At 41.9% G+C, this 8383-nt stretch overlaps 1 pseudogene; it reads right to left on the minus strand.

Moving 5' to 3' along the window:
- Nucleotides 1-2931: 2931 nt before the first annotated feature.
- Nucleotides 2932-3049, minus strand: LOC126089829 (5S ribosomal RNA; annotated as a pseudogene).
- Nucleotides 3050-8383: the final 5334 nt, after the last annotated feature.

Here is an 8383-nt window from a genome sequence, read left to right on the forward strand (position 1 = left end):
GTAGTGTGTTGATGCAGCATGCTTTAAATTTAAAGAAAGTTATATCTAACATAAATTATGAATTGCGACATATTAATTAATGCCAAATAAAACTCTACATTTATCAAAATCGAGTGCCTATTGAAATGCTGCCGAAATATCAGCGCCTCTGCGCTCACTTTCACAGAACATTTTCGTCACAACGAAGTCTCCAGCGGCTCTCCACAGATTCGGAGCCGAGTACCCTGCAGAAATTATTTATGGCTCTGCATTCCATCGCAAACGTTTTTCGCGAACAAATCTGTTGAAATTAGAATCGGGTGTAGATACCAGAAAACAAACACTTTCCGGAACCACCCAGGATCTGCACTGAACGCTTCCCCCTGTGCGATCGATACAAACAGATCTAAACTACACAGTAAACAATTGATTTACAGCGTTTGCGAGATGATCGTAAATTCTTCACTGATTCCGACACGTTATTCAAGTCCCGCTAAAGACATACATCTCGTGACAGATTTCCAATCGACTTTTTATTATATTTTCTTTTAATTTAAATATGAACAAATCTCACCCCTTATTTAATTCCGTGCTGTGGAGCTGCGTACACAAATCGTTACTCCATTAAACAATAAATTATTCCTGCAAAATACTCTCAGATAAGTAGATAAACGTATATCTGTCTTCCTAGGTAAGCATTTTTAATTTTCATTTTCCAAATTTCTCCGACCACCATGCACCCAAATTGGCGCGACCATATTATAATTTGGAAATTACAACAAACATAAAACCATCCAAAAACATAAGCCTAACACATACATACACATAAATAAATCCCTCATATGTCCCCAAAAAACCTAATTTATATGCATACTGTGCACTGAATTTTGACTTGATACCATTTGCAAAATAATCGAGTTCTCTGACATTCTCACACCTAAATGTGCGTTAAACTCTCTCTTTATAATTGCACAGGCCTTGTGTCAAAAAATCCTTACAGAACAAAACAACAAACAAACTACAATAAATACTGAAATAAAACATTGCAAATTACCACACCAAACTTGTAACACATATTTTTCACTTCATCCCAACCATGGGTAATTATGATGTGCGCAATCTGGTTGTCCCCCAGTCAAAAGAGTCTTAAATTTTACTTTCCTTTTTTCCGCCTCAATTTCAAAATCCAAGCACCTTCCCGCGCAGTGAAGCGAAGTTTTATATTTCCATAAAAATCTGTTCCCAGCACCACATCTTTTACAAAACCATTCACTACTATCGCTGCTGTTAAAATTAGAGTTCCTGCAACCGTGTGCAGCTTCTTGCATTTCGCAATCCTATGAGGTATCCGGTAAGAGACTAAAAGGGCCTTATAAGTGCCATTCAACGTTTTACCAATCTTCTTCTGGGTAGACAATGGAATATTATTTTCTTGACAAATGTTCTTTTCGTTTCCCCGTTAATTGGGGATTTTTGGTTTCAAGATGCCTCTTTAACTTGTTAGGCTTCAAGCTATCAGCATCTAATGGTTGAACGAATTACTCACTGCGTGCGTTCTTCACCATTGCTTGTAGTTTTCGTGAAGCCTAGCAATAAATAGTTCCCACCATACCTTCTCCTCTTCATCTTTGTAGTATTTCCCTTCCCACCGCCAGCTGATGGGCCATTGATGTCTTCATGTCTGTCATTAACCAGGAACGGCTTCATACTGCAGTCAAGTCTTCCTCGCAAAGTCTGAAACACTGCAAGGAGGCGTCCAGATACATGAGCCAAAGATTGCACTGCGCGTGATAGATAACGGATAGTCACAGTGTAGCTGACAATGGGCGATTCTGCGAATCCGTCGACGGCCGGCGTCGTCCAACTCGCCCTATCATTTCAGACAATGCTAAAAATATGACCGTGGTTTCATTGCCGTAGGCAGCATCCAGCGTAACACAGACGTCGGGTGAAATTCAGTTCAGATCAACGGCATCTTCTTTGGTCGAAGGAAAAGATAAGTAGTTGTTAGTTACTAAGAATTATATATAGCTTCACCCCCTTGCACTCAATTCACGCACCCCGTGGGGGTCGCGCCCCACAGTTTGAGAACTACTACTTTATAGTAGAAGTTTATCGCGGTTTTGTTTGTTGTCGAGGCTGTTTGTATGTTGTGAGCCTGTGTTGTGTATTTGGAAGACTGAGTTAAGTCTGCTCATCTTGTCTAGACCGCTGAGCCTTCGCAACTGCCACGTATGGTCTGCGGGTTACTAGATTCTCTGCTTCAATGTATGGAATGTTGAACTCGGAAGAAAGTTTCTTTTTTTGTTTCTGCTTCTACTCTGGACACCTCTTATCCAATGATTCCCTTCACATTGAACACAAATGGGATTTAGATTTGAGCACTTCTCGGCTGACTAATTGTTACCATATGTTTCACAACGTTTCTGAGAACGACATACACTACTAATGGTTGTATCTTAGGCGACTGAAGCATTGTCTAACTTGCTACACATGGTAGGACCTGACAACTCATCCTGTATATGCTTACTCATTCCCGCAAGTTTTGGGAAGGATGATCAATGTTTCTCATTAGATTAGTCATACGTCTGGTGGTTAGACTTTTTGCCGTTGATTTTGTGGCTTGAATTAATTCGTCATCAGTAATGTTCAGCTCAACCTTACGGATTACACCGTGACGGTTTAATCTCTGCTTACTATGAAACAGCGACGATTCTACCATGTTGTTTGCAGCTTCTTCGAAAGTTAAAGCACTCCGTCTTCAGGCCACAAGTGGTTCATCGGGAACATCCGACCGCCGTGTCATCATCAGTTGAGGATGCGGATAGGAGGGGCGTGTGGTCAGCACACCGCTCTCCCGGTCGTTACGATGGTTTTCTTTGGCCGGAGCCGCTACTATTTGGTCGAGTAGCTCCTCAATTGGCATCACGAAGCTGACTGCACCCCGAAAAACGGCAACAGCGCATGGCGGCCTGGATGGTCGCCCATCCAAGTGCCGGCCACACCCAACAGCGCTTAACTTCGGTGATCTCACGGGAACCGGTGTATCCACTGCGGCAAGGCTGTTGCCCTCTTCGAAAGTTAGATGTATTCTAATTTTGTTTCTCCACACAGGTCTGATATTTGTTTCGTTCCTTCGGCAGTCTAGTTTTGCTTGGAAAACCGTTTTTCCCAATGGCGTCAGGTGCATGTTAGCATCATTGCCAGATTTCTTACGCACGAATTCTGTGTCTGTCACCCTGACTGTATCAGCACTATTGACTACAGTACGTGTTAAGGTCGTTTTTATATCGGTTCTGAAGGACTTTTCATTATGCAAAGCAGTATAGCTTCTATCTGGCACAATAGAAAGTTCCAGGTTATCGTAATACAATACATTTAGAGTCAGCTCGTCAGTTTTATTCAGTAATTTCTTTGCTTTTGCCTGCCGCTTATTTTTCTTTGCAGATGTCTCATCAGATAAACGTTTGCTTTTCAACTTACAGTCTGTGGCATCGACATACATATTCAAGGTCTCGATTACTTCATTCCGGTTAATTGGGGGCACAGCTTCACTTACATCTACGTACCCATGTCTCGTGTGTTGCCAGATTGTCCGTTTTCGGCTGTGAATTGACATGGCCAGCTTTACCGTATTGTCCATTATCCATAATTTTAGTAGTCAGTAACGGTTATAGAACGCCAACAAAACACTACTAGGCGCTGCAACTGGCGTTAAATATTGAAAAATTAGTAACTCCAGGACAAACGTATTTAAGAACAGTTTACAAAAGACGGCGTGGGATTAAGTTTATAGGAAACCAAATGCTGCCATAAAAATTAATCTGTTCCATGATCAATTCATATCATTATTTGAAACTACCTTTCCATATAGACTAATCATAAAAGCCGCATGGGTTACTGTTGTCAAGAAATAGAAAATGATCCAACGGTAGTTGCACACTACAAAATCTATTAAAAATTTCTAAGGGTACTTATTTAGAATCAAGGAACTTGCACATAATGTCAGAAATTACTAATTCAAACAGTAGACTTAAATCTATACGGAATGTATTGAAATAAGAGGGACAGAACAATGTCACTATTGTTTTAACTGGAAGGACTATAAGTAATTACTCACAGCTATCTGCTATGTTTAAAATTATTAATTAAATGTAGTAGAATACATAAGGATAAACAGTTCAAGAGAAATATCAAAGCAGTATGTTGAAATACCAACTCAAACAAACTTCAGTCATTTGGGTACCTGCACCACTTTTCTTTCTGGAACCAAGAAAATTGTGTATTATCTTAAAAATGAAAGCTCGTCTGGATTTAATCATGTTTCCAACAGAGTTCTACAAACTTGGACCCATATAATAAGTTCTGTCTTTTCTGAACTACAGTAATTCATCACTAAATCAAGACATTCGTTCTAGAGAAATCGAAACCCCTCTATAAGAAAGGTGATAGAAGAGCTGCCAGTAACCACCGACCTATTTCACTACAGACATAATTTCTCAAAACTTTCGAGAAGGTGACGTATTCTAGAATATTACCCCACCTTGCAAGGTGGTGTGAAGGAATCAATAACTGAAATCTGTATTTAATAAAATTAAAAAGCACTTGTAAATGGTCAGGATGTAGCCTTATTTACACATAAATGTGTCATGCGAATGTAAAATGACTCGTTCCATGCACAAATGATTCCTGGAAACTAACTGACCAGACTGCAATTAGAAGAATCGAAGGACATGAAAGGGATCCAGCAGTTGAGAAGGGAGTAAATATCAGTATGTACAGTCAGCAAGTAGTAAAGGATAGCGAGAAGAAATTTGGGAAAGGAATTAGTGTAGAGAGACGAAATAAGGCATTTGAGGCTTGCCTATAACATTGTAATTATGTCAGAGACGGAAAGGATTTGTAAGAGTCGTTAAACAGTATGAATAGTGTATGTTACTGCAGAAGATGGACCATTGTGGAACAAAAGGTGTAGCTCACAACTTTTTCACCTCTTACTTTAAGAACAGAAGGCAGAAGGACATTCTCTGCAGTACTGAGAATGGCTATGACTTGCAGTCCCGTTGGGGTAGAGATAAGTGTGTGTGTGTGTGTTGAGAGGGGTGGGGTGGGGGGGGGCTGCCGGAGGGGTAGGTGTTGGGGCCGCTATTGTTACTTAGTCATATAAATGATATGCCTTCTAGTATTACAGGTGATCCCAAAATATTTCCGTTTGCTGAGGACACATGCTTGGTAGTGAAGAATGTTGTGTGCTATACTGACACAGTATCAAATGATGTAGTTGAAGACCTAAGTTCATGGCCTGTGAAAAATAGTTTCTGCTAACTCACAGACAGACTCAGTTTTTACAGTTTCTGAGACACAATTCCACAAGAACTGACTTTTTGATTAGACATTACCGACAGAACAGTTTAAAATCGTAGTCGTTCAGATAGGTAGTAAGTTGTCATGAAAAGCTCATGTTCAGAATCTTGTTCTAAAACTAAATTTTGCTTTATTTTCTATTAACTCAAAGAGTAGTCTACTTTGCTTATTTTTATTCACTTATGATGCATGGTACTATTTTTAGGGGCTTTCTTCTGATTTAGAAAGGGTAGTTTTGGGTATGTTCGCTAACCTCTTGTCGACTCTGGGAACTCTGACATTGGCTTCTAAATACATATTTCCTTTAGTGTCGTTTGTTGTTAAAAATATTGTAATTCCCAAGAGTTAGCAGTTAACACAAGGCAGACATCCACTCTGCATCTGGAACGCGACTTCTTCACTCTTGTGCAGATAGGTATACAGTATTCTGGTGCATTCACTTTCAATAAGCTGCGACAAGAATTCAAAGATCTTACTAATAATCCATGCACTTTCAAGTGTGGAAAAATTAAAAGAATTAAGTTAATACCTGTGTTACATTGTTGATTATGTTTGTTTACACGTATGGCTTGTCATCTCATTTTATGCGTTATTTTTCTTCTGATCTAATTTCATGTACTGATTCGTTCCATGATCATGGAGACTTTCTCCTCAATTTGGTCCTAAGGAAAATGACATAGAACCAATTTCAAAATTGAAAAAATGTTTGTAAGATGAATATCAACGAAAGTAGCCGAGTTAAATGAGACGATGCTGAAGGAATTATATTTGGATAGAAGACAGTGAAAGATGTAAGTTAAATATGCTGTTTGGGAAGCGAAATGAGTGATGATGCTCGATGCAAAGAGAATAGAAAATGAAGACTAGCTGTAGCAAGAAAACCATTTCTGACAAAAAAACACGTTGGCATCGAATATAAATTTAAGTATTAAGAGGTGCAGAGGTAAGTCTGTAGAGCAAGCTCTACGAAAGTGAAACATGGATGACAAACAGTTCAGACAAAAGAGAACAGAAGCCACTGAAGAATGCTGAGGATTAAATGGGTACACCGAATATTATAAGTAATGAGGAGGCATCAATCGAATTGGGGAAAGAAAAATCTTTATGACACAATATGGCTGAAATAATAGCATCAGTTGACGGGACACATTCTGAAGCAACAAGGAATCGTCGATTTGGTAATGGATGGACATGTGGAAGGTGATAATTGTGGTGGGATAGCAAGTCATGATTACAATAAACAGGTTCGAATGGATGTAGGCTATAGCTGTTAAGTAGAGGTGAAGACACTATCGTTGAGAACTATTTCAAAGCAGTCTTCAGGTTGAAGAACAAAACAGTACCAACAACTGCAACTCCACTGTTCCGAAACCACTATGCAGGGTAAACAGATTTGGTAGCTGCACGGTGAAATTTTTTTCGCTTATGCAACTTGGTAAACAGTGAAGATTATGCCGGCAGGATTTTCGGGAGTTAATGGGATGCACCAGTGCAGCTGCCTAGAGCACTCGAGCGGGTGAGGTTGTGTAGAGACGTGTGGAGGGAGGGGGGGGCGGGAGGGAGGGGGGAAGAGAGGGTCGTGGGGTCGTGGGAAGCAGCGATCAAAGGGAGCCGCCAGCCGGAAGGAAGGCAAGAAGGCAGCTGGGCAGACGCCACCTGTCCGCAGACAGCAGCGGGGCTGCAGCCTGCGTCCCAAGGTAAACAGCGGGCAGGCGCCAGCGCGGATGACGAGGCGAAACAGGATCCACAACGGTCCAACACCGCGCCGTCACGTCTACAAGTCCACTTAACAGATGCACGTTATTAGCTGTAACCAATTTTATCCAACCCTTCGTTGGACTTTCGAGGACTATTGTTGCTTTGTCTATGAACAACAATTGCAGCTCTCCTCCAGTTCAGTTGAGTACTTAGATGTGTAGTAACAGCATACGTTATTTCTGTGTACCCGACAGGAAAACTTCGCGTTTGTGTTCAAATGGACGTTTCACCTAATAAGCGGACAAAAGTAGTTGCTCTTAACGAACATACATCTACAACACATGCGGACAGCTGCCACCACTCCGCGCAGAGGAATGGGGTGCTAAAAAACACTGGTGCACAGGGCGCACACCATCTCTGACGCAGAGAGTCTGCCTCAAGAGCTGGAACACCTCAAAACTGTTTTTCAGAAAACTCGAAATGGCAGATCAAACGCGCTCTCCGCCCCACCTCTACAACACAGCGTGTGGAGACGGAAGAAGTCACGGAGAAAGAGATAGCCACTGCCTATATACCGTATACTGGCGCACAATCGGGGAAAATAGGACGAATATTGAGGAAACATCGAGTAGGAACTGTCCTTTTCCCACCAAATAAAACACGAGATTTATTGGGAAGTGTCAAAGACGATCTCGGTTTGCGGAAGGCCGGCATATACCAGATTCCGTGTCAATGTGGGAAGACTTATATTGGACGGACAGTGCGCACCATCGAAGATCGTTGCTGAAAACATTAGAGGCGCACTCGACTTGGGTACCCCAACAAGTCGGCGGTCGCAGAGAACTGTTTGTCCGAAAATAACGAAATGGCCTACCAACATACCAGGGTCTTGGCACAGACATCTAAATACTGGGACAGCGTCGTTAGAGAGGCTATCGAAATTCGTACCAGGGACGGACTCATCAACCGAGATTGCGGCTACGACCTCAGCAGGGCATAAGAACCAGCATTGAGTCTAATTAAAAAGACGCTCAGTAAAGGAAACGAATCGGTGACTAGGGCGTACGAGGCAATTACACCGGCGCCACCACAGACGCCGACGCCAGCGTCTCAGCGATTGCTGACGCGCGGGCGCTGACCACGGAAAGAACGCCTCGCGAGGGGATGGGATTTAATACGGCAGCCCGCCCTCAGTTGTTCAGTTCGTCAGCGCACCTGACGATGGCGACATGTCTGATCGCCGAAATATTGAGCCCTTTGGACACCATGGACCACCAGTACACCCGTGGACTGTTCGAGCAAGAAATACGCCGGGAGAAACTGAAAAATCACATAAGAGAAA

The sequence above is a fragment of the Schistocerca cancellata genome, chromosome 6, assembly GCF_023864275.1.
Source record: "Schistocerca cancellata isolate TAMUIC-IGC-003103 chromosome 6, iqSchCanc2.1, whole genome shotgun sequence".
NCBI classification, from domain to species: Eukaryota; Metazoa; Arthropoda; class Insecta; order Orthoptera; family Acrididae; genus Schistocerca; species Schistocerca cancellata.